Source organism: Ascaphus truei, chromosome 15 (assembly GCF_040206685.1).
Source record: "Ascaphus truei isolate aAscTru1 chromosome 15, aAscTru1.hap1, whole genome shotgun sequence".
Taxonomy (NCBI): Eukaryota; Metazoa; Chordata; class Amphibia; order Anura; family Ascaphidae; genus Ascaphus; species Ascaphus truei.
The window spans coordinates 53,696,232-53,716,602 of NC_134497.1; the positions used below are offsets into that span (position 1 = coordinate 53,696,232).

At 41.4% G+C, this 20,371-nt stretch overlaps 1 non-coding gene across 1 annotated transcript; it reads left to right on the forward strand.

The window, feature by feature from the left end:
* The first annotated feature begins 15,975 nt into the window (after positions 1-15,975).
* TRNAL-UAA (transfer RNA leucine (anticodon UAA)) lies at positions 15,976-16,052 on the forward strand. Its single transcript has one exon. It is a non-coding gene; the product is annotated as a tRNA-Leu (tRNA).
* Positions 16,053-20,371: the final 4,319 nt, after the last annotated feature.

Here is a 20,371-nt window from a genome sequence, read left to right on the forward strand (position 1 = left end):
TGAAGATCGCTCAGGTGCTCCTCTCTGATGATAACTGGAGCTCCTTTAGGGATTGCCTCGTGTGGCGGATGGATGTTGGGTCGCACGAAACCGGAACTTCCGGGTGGATGTGACGTCACACGCCGCTGTGTTACCGAAATCACTGCTACTCTTCCTCTCCTTGCCCCCCACAGCCTGCACAACTGCTGCCAATATCCTCCACAACCAAACAGACAGCTCTAAAAACAGAATAATTTCCCAATGACATTTCATGCACATGCATGCACTTCCTCAGGGGGTGTGACTTGCCCTGACAACCAGCAGTTTATATGCACTGCATGGGTGGTTCTAATTGGCTAATTAGATGACACAGTGATAGTTTAACCCATCAATTGCCATGGTCAGAGCTAGACAACATCAAAGCTTGCTAAACATACATTACACCACATTAAACAGCACATAAAAACATAAAAACATTAAAACATTTAAAATTAAATCTTAAAATAATAAATAGTGGGGCTGACAGAAAATGAACATAATATATCATATTATAAAAAGGCTTTTAATTCGAAGTCTATGTTTAGCCCTCTAGGGGATAGTGTTTTTAGTTTGTAAATCCAGTATGCTTCACGCATACTTGCCTGCCTTAATCTACTCCCACCTCTTAGACTGGGCTGAACCACTTCAATGGCCTGGCAGCGCAAACCTTTAGGATTTTTATTATGGCACAAAAGAAAATGATGGGAGACACTATGTGTGACCAATCCTTTCTTGATGTTATAAACATGCTCATAGATACGTCTCTGGAAGGTTCTCCCAGTTCTGCCAATATACTGCAAGCCACAAGGGCATTGAAGCAAGTATATTACAAAGGTGGAATGGCAATTAATAAATGTCTTAATGGGATAGCTTCCAGAGGTTACATTAGATGTAAAATGTTTAGCATTCATACTGTAGGAGCAAGCCACACATTTCGCACAAGTGAAAAATCCTTTTGGACCCCCTATCTGTTTCTGTTGCTTAACTGGACAACTTGGGGCTAATTTAGATTTTAAATTATTAGCCTTAGAGAATATAATTTGGGGTTTTTCTGGGAGAATGTCCACCAATATATCATCTTTTAACAAGATGGGCCAATATTTGTTTATAATCTGTTTTATTTTAGGGGCCATCTCATTATACTGGGTAATAAAAGCTACTTTATTATTACTTTTTTCTGTTGTGTCTTCTTTCTTATTATTATATTTGAGTAAAGTATCTCTTTCTACACTGGCGACACACTTTATTCGAGCTCGGCTAGTCCCACGAATTCGGGTATACCCGGGTGTATTGAGGTTTGTGACTGTTTTCTGCCCGAGTGCATTGGGTTATTTTTCAGGCAGGGATTGAAGTATTTTATTCCCGTTGGCTGCAATACTGCACAGTATATATATATATATACTGCATTACAATTCATGAATTTATGCCATCTGGTAGACACGCGAAGCATTGCAGCCTATTAAATCCTAATCATTATCATTTAACAGATCAGCCGCCCATCAGCCAGGCATGAACCCAGTCTGGGAAGGCAAACGCAACGGGGCTTGTCAGAGGTGAGGAGCGGCGCATTCCAGGTATCTGCCAGGTACATACTGGGTATTTGCTCTAATAATGTGTGTCGGTGCAGTATTTTAGTAACTTGTTCAAATGCCTCATCGAAGAGACTCTCTGGATACTTTCTCTCAAGAAATTTACTTTTTAGGTCTTTTTAAAAGTCTCATCCTCAGAGCAGTTGCGCTTAAGGTGCACTAACTGGCCCTTAGGGATATTACGCAGCCATTGTGGGTTGTGCTGACTATCTGCACGTACATAATTATTAGCTTGTACTGGCTTGAAAAAAGTCCTGGTGTGAAGTGTATTCTGATTAATATAAATGTGTAAATCTAAATAAATCTTAATAAATCAATGTGCTCAGTGCTGTGATTGCAAGTAAATTTAAGGTTGTGATGATTACAATTTAAATAAGTGCAAAAGGCATCCAGTGAGGCTTTACTGCCTGACCAAACAAAAAACACATCATCAATGTAGCACCGCCAGAGCACCAGGCCCGCCCCTAGAGGACAGTTGTTCCAAATAAATTCCTCCTCCCAACTGTCCATAAACAGATTGGCATAACTAGGAGCAAACCTCGTGCCCATAGCGGTGCCACATTTCTGAATGTAATAACGTGAATTAAAGGTGAAATAATTGTGAGTCAAAATAAACCAAATACTATCCACCAAAAAACTCCTTTTAATTGAAGAAAAATGATTTCTATTTTCCAATATACGAGACACGGCTTGGCAGCCTAGTTTGTGATCAATCACAGTATATAAAGATGTAACATCAGCCATAGCCAATATATAACCAGGCTGCCATTCCAGATCTTTCAAAATTTGTAATATATGTGTCGTGTCTCGCAAATAGGATTTAACACCAGTGACTATAGGTTGTAAGTGATGATCAATAAATTGGGAAAGATTAGAAGTGAGTGAAGAAATACCAGAAATAATAGGTCTACCAGGGGGTGAAGTAAGACTTTTGTGAATTTTGGGTATAAAATAAAGGAGTGTGAGGAAACTGAATAGACAAAAAGTCAAACTCATCCTGACATATAGCCCCACTATTCAAGCCAGTAGTCAGCAGATCCCCTAATTCTGCCTGAAAATGCACCAAAGGGTCACCTGCAAGGGGGAGGTATGTGGTCCTGTCTCCCAATAGTCTCATGGACTCTTGTATATAATAGTCCTTGTCCATGACCACAATGCCTCCACCCTTATCTGCAGACTTGATGACAATAGAAGCATTACTTTCCAAACTCTGAACAGCCTATTTCTCTCGAACATTAAAATTATCATGCCTAATTTTATATGTTCGACACGAATTCTCCAGATCCATATTAACCATCTCCACAAAGGAACTTACCAGATGTCCCTGTGAAAATTTATGGTAAAAGGTTGATGGTTTCCTGAAGTTCCTATGTGGAGGATTTTCTATACTACGAACCTCTCTAGGTGGATCTGTTTGGTTTGATATGGCATCCCTTGCAAAATATTTCTTTAGGGCTAATTTGCGGGCAAATTTAAGGACATCTATGAATAGATTAAAACTGTTAGGCCCGCAGACCGGAGCAAATGTTAGACCCTTACTCAATACCTTTTTTTCAATATTTGTCAGTGAATACTGGCTAATATTGAATATATTCGGAAATTCTTTCTTTTTCTTTATTCGATTTCTACTAACACCTCCTCTTCTCCCTCTGACCCTGTCTTTCTTTTCTTGTAGTTGGGAGGAGGTCGGGGTTCTAATGGTAGTTTTACTATTTCCACTTCTGGGAATATGTGTTCTCTCTCATTCCTCCATTCTAAAAAAGAAAAATTGGGTTTAATAGCCGGTGTGGGGAGTGGAGTGTAGGAAATGCTCTCTGCATCGCTCTCGGCCCCTATGTCGCACAGCAACGTGTATCTGTTGCTGACCGCAATGGGCACCGACTGAGGTAATACCAATGCATCATAGCGTTCCTTTGCTCTCTTTTGTTGCAAATAGAGATTCTTGTCATGCAAAGGTAATTTAGCAGGTGCTAATGGTGTAGGAGCAAATATATTGCTATTGGGTTTCTTTGGGCCAGTCCTCATTTCTTTATGTATAAATTTGCTCCTAACAGCTCTAGAGTCCTTCATTCCTGCTGGTGGAATGGAATTATTTTGTTCTACTGTTTTTGTATTACTTTCTTTAGATTTTTTAGCCCAATCTCTTAAACAGCCCGTATCATAGTCCTGTTTATGTCTAAAAAACTTTTGTTGTTTAGTTTGAACTATTTCAAGTTCTGCCTGATCCAACCTTTTTTTAATAGTTGGTTCTAATAAAAGTAGATCGTTGTTATTCTTATACGGATCTAGCTGGATTTTCATCTCTAAAATCTGATCATCCAATTCGGTCAGGGTCTTTCTTCGCTGATGTACCAATAGTTTCATGAGAGCAAATGAGGACTGATCAAGTATCTCATTCCACTCTTTCATGAAAGTATCATTATGTGCATCTGCAGTGGGTTTTTTGCGAACTCTAAGGCCCCTTGGAATGCGGTGGTTCTCCAAATACTTGCTCAGTGTGGTAGCTTCCCACCATTGTTTGCTTTCTAGCATAAGGGTTTTCTCCAACCGAGCAAGTATTGGATGAAAATCCTCTGCCGCATTTTCAACAAATTGAACAGAATTGGGATCACTAAAAATATGGTCAACATTGACACTTCTACGAGATCTCAGATGAAATAAAGAACTCATAGCAAATTAGTATCTTGGCATACAAATAAAAAACAATAATATGTGAAGCAGCTAACACCAAATTGTACAAAACACAAACTAATGAAAAAAAGACGGTGCAAAACAGCGCTAAAAAATAATATAAATGATAACAATACTTGAAATAACAAAAATGAGGCACAACTTTCAAGAAGACCTACAAATGGTTTCCTTTCCCCCCTCCCCCCTTTCATTCCCCTTCCTTCCCCACCTTCCTTCCCCCCCTCCACCCTTCCTTCCCCCCCTTCCTCCCCCCCCTTCCTTCCCCCCTCCCCCACCTCCTTCCCCTCCCCCCTTCTTTCCCCCATCCTTCTCCCCTCCCCTCTCCCCCTTCCTTCCCCCCTTACCTTCCCCCCCTTCCCCCCTTCCTTCTCCCCCTTTCCTTCCCCCCATCCCCCCTTCCTTCCCCCTTTCCTTCCCCCACCTTTCCTTCTGCCCCTCCTCCCCCTTCCTTCCCCTCCTCCCCCCTTCCTTCCCCCCTCCCCCCTTCCTTCCCCCCTCCCCCTTTCCTTTCTCCCCTCCCCCTTTCCTTCCCACCTCCCCCCTTCATTCCCCCCTCCCCCTTCCTTCCCCCCCTGCCACTCCTTCCTTCCCCTTCCCCCTTCCTTCCCCCATCCCCCTTCCCTCCCCCCTCCCCCATTCCTTCCCCCCTTCCCCCCTTCCTTACCCGCTTCCTTCCCCCCCTCTCCCCCTTCCTTCCACCCTCTCCCCCTTCCTTCCCCCCCCTCTCCCCCTTCCTCCCCCCCCTCTCTCCCTTCCTTCCCCCCTCTCCCCCTTCCTCCCCCCCTCTCTCCCTTCCTTCCCCCCCTTCCTCCCTCCCAATGAGGACAGTAGTTTTTATTAAGACCCCCCCTGGAGGGGATAGTTGAGGGGAGGGGATGATGTACAAAGAAGCTGCGGGAATGTGTATAAAATGGATGGTAAACTGTTTACTTGTATATAACCTCCTCTGCTGACTGTAAGGAATCCGCTCCTCGGTTTACTGTTTGCCTTACCTTGCAGGATTGTGCAGTACTGGAACACTTCCCCTGATATTTACTGCAGCCTAGATTCACTCACCAAAGCAATACTGCCACACGCCCCTTCTGCCATTGGTTCTCTGACCTTTAAGTACTGCTTTGCCACAATGCTCCCTGCCGAGCATAGTCCTTCCTGGATGTCTCTGTGTTCTGCCATAAGCCTTGTCTTGTCTGTCTCCTTGGTTCCTGAGACCGGCTGCTAGTGTCACGCAGCGGTCTGTTCCTGTGCTGAAGCGGAGTACTCTCCTTGTTGTCTTCAGCTCCCTGGTTCCTGTGACCGGCTGCTAGTCTCATGCAGCGGTCAGTTCCTGTTTCCTGTGCTGAAGCTGAGTACTCTCCTTGTTACTTCAGCTCCTTGTTTCCTGTGACCGGCTGCTATATTCACGCAGCGGTCTGTTCCTGTTTCCTGCACTGAAGCGGAGGTTTCCCTGTGTATCTTTAGCTTCCTGGTTCCTGGGGCCTACTGTTTCCCTAATCTAGAGAGACCGTGTCTGGGTTCCTGTGCTGAAACGGAGGATTCCCCTGCGTCTTCAGCCTCCTGGTTTCCTGCACTGAAGCGGAGGTTTCCTTGTGTATCTTCATCTTCCTGGTTCCTGGGGCCTACTCATTCCCTAATCTAGAGAGGCCGTGTCCTGGTTCCTTCGCTGAAATGGAGGATTCCCCAGCCCGCTCAGGACTCTTGCGCTGAAGCACTGGTTTACCAGTGCAGCTAGGCGGTGTGCTACTCTGGTCTGTCTACCACCTCCTGAGACCAGTACCATGGGCCATGGTCGCCGCACATGCAGAAGCCACTCCCGCGCTCCTAAGCTGAAGTGGGGCTCTACTGACTACCTGTTGCCGAACTCCTGCTTGAACAATGTTTACCCTGATGTCTCCAGTCCTGACCCTGGCGTGTCCACCGACGATGCTGTCTTCTCCTATCCTGATCTTGCTACGTACGACTACGAACTGCGCAATCCGGATCCGCCTGCACGGTCTAAGGTCGGTGCTTTTACAACCCCACCTCAGCCACGCGGTCCGACCCAGGTTTGTGGCGAGCACAGCCATGACACTGACATAGCAAAAGTAATAAATGTATCTGCTGAAGACTGAGATAAAGGAAAACGGGTTTCTCCTCCCCCCTCCCCCCAATCCCTTTCCCACCCCCCTTCCATCCCTTTCCCACCACCCCCTCCATCCCTTTCCCACCCCCCCCCTCCATCCATTTTTCACCCCTCCCTCCATCCCTTTCCCACCCCCCTTACCTCCTCTCTCCTCCTCCCTACCCGACGAGGATAGTAGGTTTTATTAAGATCCCCCCTGGAGGGGATAGTTGAGGGGAGGGGATGATGTACACAGAAGCTGCGGGAATGAGTATAAAATGGAAGTAAACTGCTTACTTGTAAATAACCTTCTCTGCTGACATAGCTAAAGTATTAAGTGAATCTGTTGAAGACTGATATAAATGAAAACGGGTTTCTCTTCCCCTTCCCTCCTCCCCCCTACCCCCTCCCTACTCCCCCCACGTGTCCACAGAATAATAACGTACATAAAAGTATTAATAAAAAAAAATGTATGATATTACTATTTGCAAGGTATACTGTGAATGCCCTAGGAATTTCATAATAACCCCCTGACACCCCCTCCCCGATGTCTCCACCCCCCCCCCTCGCACTCCCCTGCCCCAACTTCCCCACCCCCCTGGCTTTCTTACGCCCCCCCATCCAACCCCTTTCCCCCCCGCAGTTTTGGCCTGCCTCCCCCCTCCCCCTATGCCCCAATGTCCTGCCAAATCCCTATAAGGTTTAGGATTCAAGAGTTAAAAATACTCTCTCCAAGAAAGCTTAAATGGTTTTATTCACTTTATAAATCTGCAGGGGGTCAGGGACGTCTCCCTTGACCCACACCTGTGCGGACCACCTAGGAAGCTCTCACATGGGCAATAGGCCCAAACACCTCCTCACTAGAGTGACGGAGGATACCAACACTGGGTTTGTAAGGAACCCATTTTCATTCTGCTCCCCATCTCTCCCCTCCCCCCACTTGCTCCCAGCCTCCTCCCTCCCTCTCCGGCATACAAAGAGAACTACGACAATCGAGCCTCCACCCTGGGAAAGTGGATAAGCCCATACGTACTCACAAACATAGGGTAAAAGAACAATGTTCTAGTATAGTGCTACAAATGACCAGGTTTGATGGAAATATATAAACAATCTTGATTGAAGAGCGTTAATCAACGGTAGGTTATATACAAGTGAGTGCTGGGGTATGCAGGTGGGCGTATAAAAGAGACTGTATATATATAGCCCTGGTGAGTGCTGTAAGCAGAGATATATAAACCCTACCACATCACTCCCAATAAGGACACAGTCTCAGACCGCCTAAAGTCCCCTGTATAGTACCTCCCAGTAATGCAATAACGCTAAAGACTCACGTGAACCATGCCCGTTTTCCTTCTGAATGTGCGTGCTTCTGCTGGGTAAAGTAGATATTCAGGTAGCCACAGGATGCGGTAGTACAGAGCACAGCGAACGACAGGACTCCACAGGACAGCAGTGATGAAGATTAAAAAGTTTTCTTTATTAGCACATCATGGTGCAGACAGGTGCAGACAGGTATGGGTGCAAGATCTCCTCCTCTTACGCATTTCACGCCTGTGTTTGGCGCTTCGTCAGAGAGTGAGTGTAGATGTGCTGTGTTCCCCCTCTTATACCTCACTGATTGCCTGTAATAGCCTTCAGCCGCCATAACCGGAAACCGGAAGTGACGCGGGTTCAGTCAAGAAACCGGAAGTGACGTGTCGCAATGTATGCGAGGTGGTGAGATGTTTACAAACCACCCATGTAGTCATGGTGATTACCACGTCATCTCCTCTAGTAATGAAATGGAAAATTTAAAACAAAGGGGAGGAACACAGCAATATACCTTGCAGAAATGTGTTTTAAAATAATCTATGCAAGGTTTAACAATAAAAACAAAATGTATCAAAGTGTACAGAGGACCTCTAAAGGTATATGCATATTGTTACTGAAGTATATAGGTTATAAAACTTCATATGATGTGTATACATTGGGCCAAACAAATGGACATTATTAAAGAAATATCAATATATAATATAGGATCCGGAGATATTATGCATACAGTACATGAATAGATATATCACACCCAGATACAATTTCAGATCGAATTAGGATATATAAGGGTGTTGGAGGAACAGAATATATGCAGATATATAAAATTAAAGCATTGCTATACATCATAGACTATAATCATTGATAAAGCATAATCATTAAATCAAAAAATGGACAGTACAGGAGGTTAAAGTGTTGTTTAAGAAACTGTACTGTACCTTTAAAATGATTCCTAAACTATGCCGAGGTTGTTAGTACAAGCCTCACCTGGACTCTTGGGGAACCTCATGAGAAGGTATAATAACATAAAACCTATTGTGCAAATAAAAGATTTAAAGGGAGCAATAACTACAGATGCAGAAAAAATAAGCTTCATTTTTAAAAAATATTATGAAAAACTATACGAGAAGTGATCTATCAATATAGCTAATAGAAAAAGGTTCTTCGAGAAACTTACAATCCCAAAAATCAATGCAGACCATCAAGCGAGCATCAATGCCCCCATTACACCCAAAGAACTTGAAGACACTATAGGTAATTTGAGGACTTTTAAGGCCCCAGGACCGGACGGTCTGTCATGGGAGTACTATAAAATACTCAAGGAAGAAATAAATAATCCACTGAAAACAACATTCCAGTTAATCCTAGAAGGGAAAGGCGCCCTACCTTCAAGTGAAATGGCCCATATAAAAATTATTCATAAACCCGGGAAAGACCCGCTTCTGCCAGAGTCATATACCGTCCCGGCCAGCTTTATTCTAAAGCTTGCTGGGATAAATGCGGGGCTTTTCTTCGATTTGAACGGAGTTTCCCCGCAGTTTTCCGCGAGGCGGCCGCTTCAAAAATAAGCGCTAACGGCGCTTATCATTGAAAGCGCCCGAGGCGCTGGAAACCGGCTGAAAAGAGCCGAAAAGAGCCGCGCGCCGTCCGCGGGTTAAAAATTCCCGTGGTGGCAGCCGCTTTAGAATAAAGCTGGCCGCCACTGTAGGCCAAAATCCCTGATAAACCAGGATATTAAGATATTTACAAAAATAATAGCAGATAGATTGTCAAAAATACTACCATCTATCATACACCCAGACCAATCGGGTTTTATAAAGGGAAGATCAGGAGTTAAAAATATTAGAAAGGTCATTTCGGCTATCCTTTGGGCACAAAAGCTCAAGATAAAAAAGGCTGCCGTGGTCGCTATAGACGCCGAGAAGGCGTTCGATAACATACTCTGGACCACGTCCACTTTGTGCTAGATAAGTTTTGTTTTAGTGGGAACATCACCTCGGTCTTGAAAACCCTATGTAACAAACCAAAAGCCAAGATTATATTGGCCCGCTGTATATCAGAATCCTTCTCGCTCCAAAGAGGGATGAGACAAGGATGCCCGCTGTACCCGCTGTACCCGCTGTTATTTAACCTAGCAATAGAACCGCTGGGACACTATTTGAGACAGATGACCGAATTCGAGGGCAAAAGGATGGGCAAAATAGATCTGAGATTAGCAATGTTTGCTGACGATATCTTACTGTTCCTGGCAAACCCAGAGAGATCGGTAGAGAAAATACTCAAAACCATATCAATTTTTGGGTCATTTGCGGGCTTCAAAATCAATGTCTCCAAAACGGAACTTTTATACATAAACAAGATAATGGGAACCAGCGATGTAGCTAAAATACCGATCAAGATAACTAAAGCCCCAATAAATTATCTAGGGATAAAATTAGAAGCAGATTTGCCAAAACTATACGAAAATAATAATAAACCGGTTATTAAAAACAATTCTAGAGGAGCTGAGGGCATGGATGACCTTCCCACTGTCCCTCTTTGGAAGGATATGTGTTATTAAAATGATATCTTTTGAAAGACTACTGTACCCATTACAGACCCTGCCCCTCTTACTTAAACACAAAGACGTAAAAGAATTAAACAAGGGGGTAAATAATTTTATATGGAATGGGAAGAGAACAAGAATAGCCCTAAACAAACAACAGATGCCAAAGGAAATGGGAGGAACAAATATCCCAAATATTAGAGATTACAACTTGGCGTGCCTTCTAAGACACGTAGGAGACTGGATACTAGACAATGAGTTTTGTTCCTCTCCAGAAATTGAGAAGCAATTCTCTGACCAGTATTCATTACTCGAGATTCTCCATACAGAATGGAACAAATTACCCCAGGAATTCAGGTCAAATATACTAATCAGAGACACAGTTATGACGTGGAGAGCAATAAGGAAAAAGCTCAACCTATCTTATTCTTCCTCTAGATTTCTATCTATCCTAGGAAACCATAGATTCCCACCGGGGAAAGACAACAAAAACTTCTATATATGGGATAAAAAAGGGATTAAATGCCTGGGCCATATTATAAGCGCAGAGAAAAAGGACTTTATGTCTTATCAGGAAGTAGCTACTAAGTATGATCTCCCTGAGAACCAAATATACTCATACATTCAACTCTTAAACTATGGAAGAAGCCTCCACAACTATAAAAGACATATTCTGAAACACAACGCCTTTGACAGCTACTTTATGCAAGATAGGACCCCCAAACACTCGTTAGCAGAAATGTATATTTTAACCAGAGACAAGGAAATGAGAAAAATAACAGCAAAAATTTAAAAGCCTGGCAACAAGATTTTAAGGAAGTGCAGGCAATGGAAGATTTTGTGGTGGGATATACTAGAATTCATAAAATAATAGTCTCTGAAAGCTGGAGAGAGATGCAATTCAAAATAGTGCATAGAGCATACATTCCTTTCATGAGACAGGTGAAAAATGTAGAAGTACAGTAGACACCACAAAATGTCCCAAATGTAGACAAGAGAGGGCTAACCTCAAACACTGCTTCTGGGGTTGTGAGAAGATCTCTATGTTTTGGGATCAGATATTAACATTTATCAAGACAGTGACAAAGGTGGACTGGGGAAAATACCCGCTACCCAAATTATTCGCCAACACGGAACCATGGCAAATTAGGATAAATAGGAATAACAATGCACTCCTTCCAACAGAGATGATCCTCCTAACTGCTAGGAAGGCTATCATGATGAAATGGCTGGAACCAGAAGCCCCAAGCATGGAATTAATCAAATCCCTACTAATCAAGCTCATTACCATAGATAAAATTAATAAAGACCAGAGAGGAAATAATCCAGGGAATAAATTCCAAAACAAATGGGACCTAATCATAGCATCCTTCCCAACAAAGGACCAGACTAAATTCCTTGAGAAACAAAAGAAAGAGTGACACCCCCAAAATTAGACCCCCCCCTCAAAGATAGAAATAAAACAACTTCATTAAAATCCACTATCTAAAGACAAAGATTAAATTAAACACAGTAAACATAATATGTAGAGAAGATCCAAACAATGTTAACCCCTATTGGCGATTAGTTTAATAAGTGCTCCCATGTTTGAGGGAGTGTTCAGGGCTTCTAGGAGTCTGAGTTATAAAGGAAAAAGAAAAAATTAGGTGACACATACCAAGATCCCATATAGCGGAAAACTATATCAAATATATGCTGTTTCTCTCTATGTATCTTATGTGATATATATGTGTATGTGTGTATATGTGTATATGTATTAATGTATGTGTGTATAAATATGCATATAACGCGGCGGGAACACCAATACATGTATTTATCTGTATGACTTGTGAAAAAGAAAAAATGTGCACAAGCGCTAAAGACTAAAACACCAGCGTGACAATTGCAAAATATATATATATATATATAAAGGCTGCCTAGTAATACTGTCAGTACTGACAGAGAAAGTGAAAGTGAAAACAAAGAAAAACCTGGCGCCAAAAGTTCATTGGATAATCCTGTACTCCTCAGGGGATCAGCACACTTGCTTGACAGGCCATATAGGGGAAAAAACACAAACAGACACAGATCATAGTGCAACACTGTAGGGTTAAAACAGGTCTACACTAATACACACACTGCACATATAACATAGAGACTCCTAGTGACTAAAAAACTATTTATTAAATAAAAAGAACTATGCCATAAAATGGTTTGGACAAATGAGAACACCGCTGGTCATCCAGATGTGAAAAATCAGAGCCCTACTTACAAGCAGCAAGGCAAATACAGGCAATGCAACAAAGAGTCTTCCGGCTGCTGCTGATGTCTTTGCAGAGATGTGATTCCTGCTGCACCGTGACTCTCGTGCTGACTCTCCCTCCAGGGGTTAACAGGAACAGTGGCAGTGTTGGAGGCCTGCTTGTGGGGCTCACAGCTCTCCTCCACGTGAGGCTGCTCTCCTCACTTCCTCCTCCAGTTACACAAGCTGTCTCAGCGTGCCTGCACGCGAGTGTGCACGTGCCCTTAAAGGGACAGTACAAGCGTCGTGTATGCCAAGAACTAACGGCTGCAATGGGGCTCAAATGTGACCAAGTGTCCCAAAAAGTCCAATACCAAGCTCAAAGTGACTGTGTCACCTGCCCTGTAACGCGGCGGGAACACCAATACATGTATCTATCTGTATGACTTGTAAATGTATACATCTGAATAAAAAAGATATATATATAAAAAAAAAAAAACTTCACTGCACTTTTCATTTTGTTTGTATCTGCTTGGCAAAGCAATCTTTACTTACTGGAATATGTGGCACACTAAAGAAGAAAACACTCTGAATTCATCAAGTTATACATTTTAGGGTGCTGCTGGCTGTAAAACATTTAATAAAGGACTCCATATCAATAAATGCATTGTCTTCTATTGATAAGTTTCTCTATGCTGCAACATAGTGCTAAGAGGTCCTTTGTGTGCAATACTTTGCACAACATAAAATAGAGGAGAAACGGTTTACCACTACAGAAAAACTTAAGGTGACAGAGGATAATGAGCACTTTAGTGTGAGAGTGAGGGAATTCTTCCACTTTATATTTACAGATAATATTTGACTTCTTCATAATGACTGTGCTAAGTACTGCATGTATTGAGATGTGTACATTCTTTACAGTCTGCCAAAACTATATTGTTTAAATATAATGGGAATAATCAATGTTATAGTTCAACTGCTTATCACACTTCAGCACAAATAGCTTTTTGTTATGAAAAAGCATTTGTAATGTTTTATTGTTATCATTCACAAAAGCTAACCAGGGCTTTCTAAACATGTTGAAGAAAAAAACAATTTAGCTTGACTTTTACTGAAAATGGTCATTAATGTACAGTAATAATTGTAACTCTCTGAAGTTTACAGAAAATTAACAAATGATTTACAGTAAATGTAAACTTTATGGAATCTTTTGTGAAACAGAATGATTCTCATTAAGAACAAATGTACTTTCTGCTAGTTTATCTGCAATATAAATTATTATTGGTAATCATTCAAATCTTCACCTGAATAAATGAAATAATTATGAAAATAATCACTTCATTGCTTTTAATCACAGTTTAGCAAGAAGTACAAAAACTACATGTTCCTTTGTCCCTACACTATAATTAAGAGGGGTTTGTGTAAAAGACCAGCCACTTGTTAATTCTTTAAACTAAAGATAGTGTAATTTTCTATTGGTTTAGGAGATTTTGAAAAAATCAGGAAAAAGCTTTCTATTTTTTCCCCATCTATATAGAATTAACACCATGCACTGCATGTTACCAGTGGAACTTTCTTCTGCTCCTTCTCTTTCTTCAATATTTTAATAAATGATTTTGACAAAACAAAATAATAAAAACGATGATCTTTTGGTGGAAACTGCTTTGTCCTTGTTCTTCTTGCCCCAATTGCCCTCCGACTCTGCTCTTCTACTCTCTGACATCCAGGTTAGATCATTTTCCCTTTACTCCATTAATATAGTTACATAGTTACGTAGTAGATGAGGTTGAAAAAAGACGTACGTCCATCAAGTTCAACCTATGCTAAATTTAGACAACAGATACTTTATCCTATATCTATACTTACTTATTGATCCAGAGGAAGGCAACAAAGAAAACCCAGAGTCATATAATCCAATGATATCTCATAAGGGAAAAAATAAATTCCTTCCTGACTCCAAGAATTGGCAATCGGATGAATCCTTGGGTCAACATCCTTCCCAAATATACTTATTTGGTATATATACCTTTTCTATCTAAAAAGATGTCAACCTGATTTTGAACAAATTATTGTATCTGCCATCACAGTCTCCATGGGTAATGAATGCCACATTTTTACTAATTGCAGTATTGGCGGATCCGCTCATCCCCATTTTATTTCCAACTTTTTGCGACTGTGCAATTTGGAGGTAAATTCGCCATTCTAGAGCCCCGAACAGCAGCAAGAAGCTCCTAGAATCGCACGAGTTTGAGAAACTGGCGAAAAAAAAGGCGAATTTGATTATTTTCGCCAGGTTAGCGCAGCTTCCTGAATAGCTAGAGGCACTTTTGGTGGAAACCTGGAAAGAACTGATTTATCGGAGCTCTCTGCATAGGCCCCTAAGTCAGAAGCTGGGACCAAGTTTTGAAAATAGAAGGTAGCAGTCACGGTTGGGTATTCTACCTGAAAAGAGTACCAAGAAGCCAGGGAGGATTTCCCAGTCAGGGTAAGCCTTTCAAAGCAGGCGCTCTGCACATATTTGAGGCTAGTCTTCGACCCCAGACCCCTAATAAGTGTGTATTTCTTCTGTATTTTGGTTATTCATTGTTGTCCGTGAGTTTCACTCAAATAAACCCCATTTTATTCCACTATCTTGTTTTGCCTATTGAATGATCCGTGAAAGGTATAAAAGGTGTTAAAAGGGTCTGGGCTCCCGTGACATTTGGCTAGACAATAAGATATTAGTACTGGAATACATTGTATATTTGCATAACTTAGATTTATACAGGCAGCAATATTTTGTCAAAGGAAAAAGTCATCTTTCTATCTATACGTAACTACTTCTTCAGTTACTGCTATGTACTGACCTTTGGTGGCTCTCTTAGTGGTTGTGGACAAAATACTGTATGTAGCTATCCCCGCCCTTCTCATACAGGAACATTTTTCCTGTATGTTTGATATATATATATATGGTAAGGAAGAGTAGGCTTGGAAAGTAGAACTAATCAGTGCTTAGAGAAATCATAATTCTTGTACAGTGTTAAAACATTCAATCTATCTAAAAAGACTAACAATATGTGTATTATTGCCTAGACTTTCCCATTCAATGTCATACATTATTCATTGGAAGTCAACCATGGCCTTGAAAAATATCCCAACTTTATAAGATAACTCACCGTGAAATTCTCCATGAAGGAAAACTATCTATAATAATCAAGAAGATTAAAAGATGGGTTAGGAGGCGCAAATTGTAATAAATGTATAATGCACTTACCCTGACTGAGAAGAAGAAAGCTAGACATTTTGAGTCCATTTATGATATGGGATCACTCTTTTACAAAAAGTAAATATGTAACCCTTTTCAGCATAATCTTGCTGCAAAAAAACTCTAGCATTTCCAGGAACAGGTGATAAGGTGGCAGAAAGCACAGTCACTTAGCTATGTTGTTCTCATTCTTCATATATGACGTTTAAGGACTTACTGTACATTGCGGAAGTCCATTTTATCCAGATGACAAAATCTACCACCAGGATGGCCGAGTGGTTAAGGCGTTGGACTTAAAATCCAATGGATCTGTGTGGGTTCATACCCCGCTCCTGGTATTGCTATGTTTTGTCAATTAACAATATTGAATACCTCTTTCCAGGACATGTTTATTTTGTTGATACTTTTGCCATAGTCATCATATTGATAGTTCATATTTGTCATCATTCAAAAGTGAGTGTTACCCATATCCGCTCAAGAGCCGTCTGTTTGACAGAATTTGGTGGCATCAGCTATGTAGTCATGGCCGAGTGGTTAAGGTGATAGATTTAAAATTCATAAGATTTTCCCCGTGCAAGTTCCAATCCTGCTAGCTTTGTTGTTCTTTTTCAGTGGTAAGTTTTATTATAAACTTCACTGCACTTTTCATTTGCTTGTATCTGCTTGGCAAGGCAATCTTTACTTACTGGAATATGTGGCACACTAAAGAAGAAAACACTCTGAATTCTTCAAAATTTTCCAAGTTATATATTTTAGGGTGCTGCAAGCTGTAAAAAAACGTTTAATAAAGCACTCAATTTCAATTGTCTTCTATTGATAAGTATCTCTATGCTGCAACACAGTGCTAAGAGGTCATTTGTGTGCAATACTTTGCACAACATAAAATAGAAGAGAAATGGTTTACCCCTACAGAAATAACTTAAGGTGACAAAGGATAGTGAGCACTTTAGTGTGAGAGTAAGGGAATTCTTCCACTTTATAATTACAGATACAGTGGTGGCTGCCTTTAGCCTCGTGCGGCCGTAGTGGCAAACCTCTGATAACCGCGGACAGATGCATTTTGTTTTTTTTTGTCCGTAGTGTATTGCGGTATTTTTGCGCTCGTAATATTAGAATTTTATTATCGCTTTCTGCAATACTACAATACCGTCTAAAAACTCATGGGGGCATTCACGAGATGTTGTCTTCGAAGTCTAATACTTTAGCAGTTCAACTTACGTCAGTACACAGTATGCGAGTGCGCGCGCAGTAATTGTAAATTTGCATATATATACATGCATTTGCAGTGCTGTATGTCTCATTTGAAAATTGTTGAAACGCATAGGCATGTACAGTACTGTAACAGTATCACATTTTGGCATATACAGCGCTCTCCCCTCACTCGCCCCCGCATACACACAGGATAATTTACTGCACTAAAGGGTATTTCAACTTCTTATCTTCTCTACAGTGCAGTATACCTCTCCCACACCATTCCTTTGAATGTGTTTCTTTGTGGTTTCAATCACATTCCTGTTTACTTGCGAAGTTCAAGAGTGATTTTTTATTTTTATTTTCTCCACAAGCCTGCCTAAACCATCTTGATTTTACGTTTGACTGCACATGGTTGATTTGTGTGCTTTTTATGTACTGTATTTGGGGGTGTAGGGATCAAATTATTATGATGACCTGCCTTTTGAAAATATGCCATTTCTTTGAACTGCAGTACAGCTAATCCTTCATGCAGCTGTACCCTGTACCCCCCTACCCCATGCACAAACACAAGGCTTTGAAACTCTTATCGACAGACACCTCTCCAGAGCCATTCCATTTCTAAAGCTTGCCATTGTGTTTTTAATCCGTCCCTAGCCGAGCATCACCTCTCTGTGCCTGCGTGTAATCCTCTTTGGGATGGGAGCTACAGTACATAGCTGATGATTACTGCGCATGCATGTGTAACTTCACCACTACTTGCTTGCGAAGTTCAAGAGTGAGTGACCAAAAAAAAAAAATTCTCCTCATTTAATATTTTTATTTTCTCCACAAGCCTGCCTAAACCATCTTGATATTATGATATTCAATCTGTGCTGTAGCTTTTGACTGCGACACTGTGCGGTTGCCGAAGATGGATCAACGGATGGAGAAGATGGATCGACGGATGGAGAAGATAGAGACTGACATAGCGGGGATAGATAATTTGCTCGGTGTTCATGCCCCTGTATCCACAACGCTTGAGTAGGAGGTTGGCATGGATGTGATGTATGGGACCTTCGACCGCCTTCCAACACCAAGCGCACCCCCTCCACCAGAAGAATTTGTGTACATGTATGCCGTTGAGGAGGAGATTAACATGACAACCCCGTCAAGACCACGCCAGGAGACAACACGGCGACCAAGACACGAGGAAAGCTTCCTCCCAGACAACCTACCCTCGCGCACCGCCACAAGCACACCCGCTCACAGAAGAACACCCACTCCCAGAACCCAACCTACATACGCTTGCATCGATACGGTGCCCGACATCATCCTGCGCGAGCTGCAACCGGCACTCAGGGAGAAGTATAGGGTGATGAGTGCTGGTTTACCCCAGAAGTATGCCATGTTAATTTTTAAGCACCATGTGTCCTACTTGGTGTACTGCGGGTGGGTCTACAAAGTGAACTACGAAGGAAATCACGAAAAAAGGGTGCATCCTGAAAATTTAAGAAGGACTATTGTGGAGGAATTGCGGCGCTATTTTTCAATAACAGAGCCTTTAATGAAAATCGTTCGAGATTCCATTAATGGCATTTTGCGCCATACAAGGCATCGGCCCTGGAAGGACAATCTGGTGGGGATCGCATTTGCGTGGCTGTTCAACTGTTGTTTATTTTTTGTAAATGTTTTTGTAAATGTTTTGACTTTCTGTATTTTAAAAAAGGAGATGTTGCGTGTATTAACTTGTATTAATTAAGAAATGTTTTTACTTACTGTACACAGGACCTGCCTAATTCCAGTCCCGGAGGGCCATAAACAGGCCCGGTTTTCAAGGTTATCCTGAAAACCAGGCCTGTTTGCGGCCCTCGAGGACTGGAGTTGTGCAGGCCTGTCTGACAGTTCTGTACACCATCCTACTGTAAATGTTTTGACTTTCTGTACTTTAATAAAGGAGATTTTGCATTTTTAAATTTTATGAATAAAGAATTTTTTTTAATAACACCATACTGTTGTGCTGTACATGTTTTGACTCTCTGTACTTTAATAAAGGAGATGTTGCGTGTTTTTTTACATACAGTATTTTTGAGAATCTTGTTCTATTCTTCTCTATTCCATTGGTGGCATTGCTATTCACTTTTCTGTGTGTATGCACTTAATGCATATTTTCTAATTTATATTCTATCCTGATTACACTATATACATTGCATTTGCCTTCTTAATAACTTCTTAATAACCTCTTACTAACCTTTAAAGATTTTTATAAGAACATATTTTTAAATCACATAATTTTAGGATATTGCTGTATAAACATTTATTAACCTGTTTGTTTTTTTCTTTCTCTCTCTCGTCAGTATATATTTTAAACACAAATATATTTCTTTATTAAACATTTTTTTTTTTTTTTTAATTAATATCCCCCTTTTTTAATATAACATTTTCTTTTTTTAATATAATATTTCTTTTTGTAATAAAATAAAATTTAATTCACCAATGTTATTTATATGTATTTGCCCTTATTTTTGAACCACAGTGTGATGTGCCACTTGTGTGGCAACCTGTGTGTTAACTTTGTGATCAATTAGTACACACACCCTGTCCTCCAATCAAATACCAATTAACTTGGGTATATAACAGCCACAATTCTCAATGGACACCATCTGCTCCTGAGGAAGCTGTTAGAGAACAGCGAAACGCGTTGAGCCAAGCCTTTAGTCCACCATAGCCCTGCTGCAAGTGAAGACGTGTGAGGTGTCTGCTGCCTATACCAGCAATCGGCTGAGATTCATCTCCCCCGCTCCCCACCGGTTGTCATCCCCCGTGCCGCCGGAAGTGACGTCAGACGCCATACCGCGACGGGGAGGTGGAAGCGAAGGGAAGCTATCCAGCCAGCACACCATCGCCAAAAAGCCCTCTACTGTCTCACAAAACTGCTACGGGAATACCTTTCAAGTACTTATTGTAAGTACGTTTGTGCACCTTGCGTGATGAGATAAAAATCTGTACTTTATGGTCTATACTATAGTCCATCTTTCTTTCATATTATCCTACGTGAACCTGAGCTGTTATACCTTGAGATTATCCTGCATGAAGTTAACTACTATCAAGTTCCCCTCTCTGTGTATACCCCACACCGACGTCATCCTGACAGAGTCAGACCCCTGCCTGTTTATATCTTACATGCTGTAAGTAGGAATTGCATTAGAGCCAAGATTCACCCATTCTCCGCTTGTCTTAACATATTGCACTATCACTGTGTTTATATTTTTTATTTCTTGGTGTGTTCCTGAGAATACCGCTCCCTCCCCCCCCCTGTGGATCAACTCATGTAAGGAATCTGTACATATTCCTTGGAAGGTGGAGAAGCGTGTTCTTCTGGGATACACATCCCTCTTAAGTATTGCATTTGTTTATTGCACTTAATTATATTAAGGTGTTTATTAGCGCCGGGACAAGTCATTTGGTTGCACTTACTGTACACAGG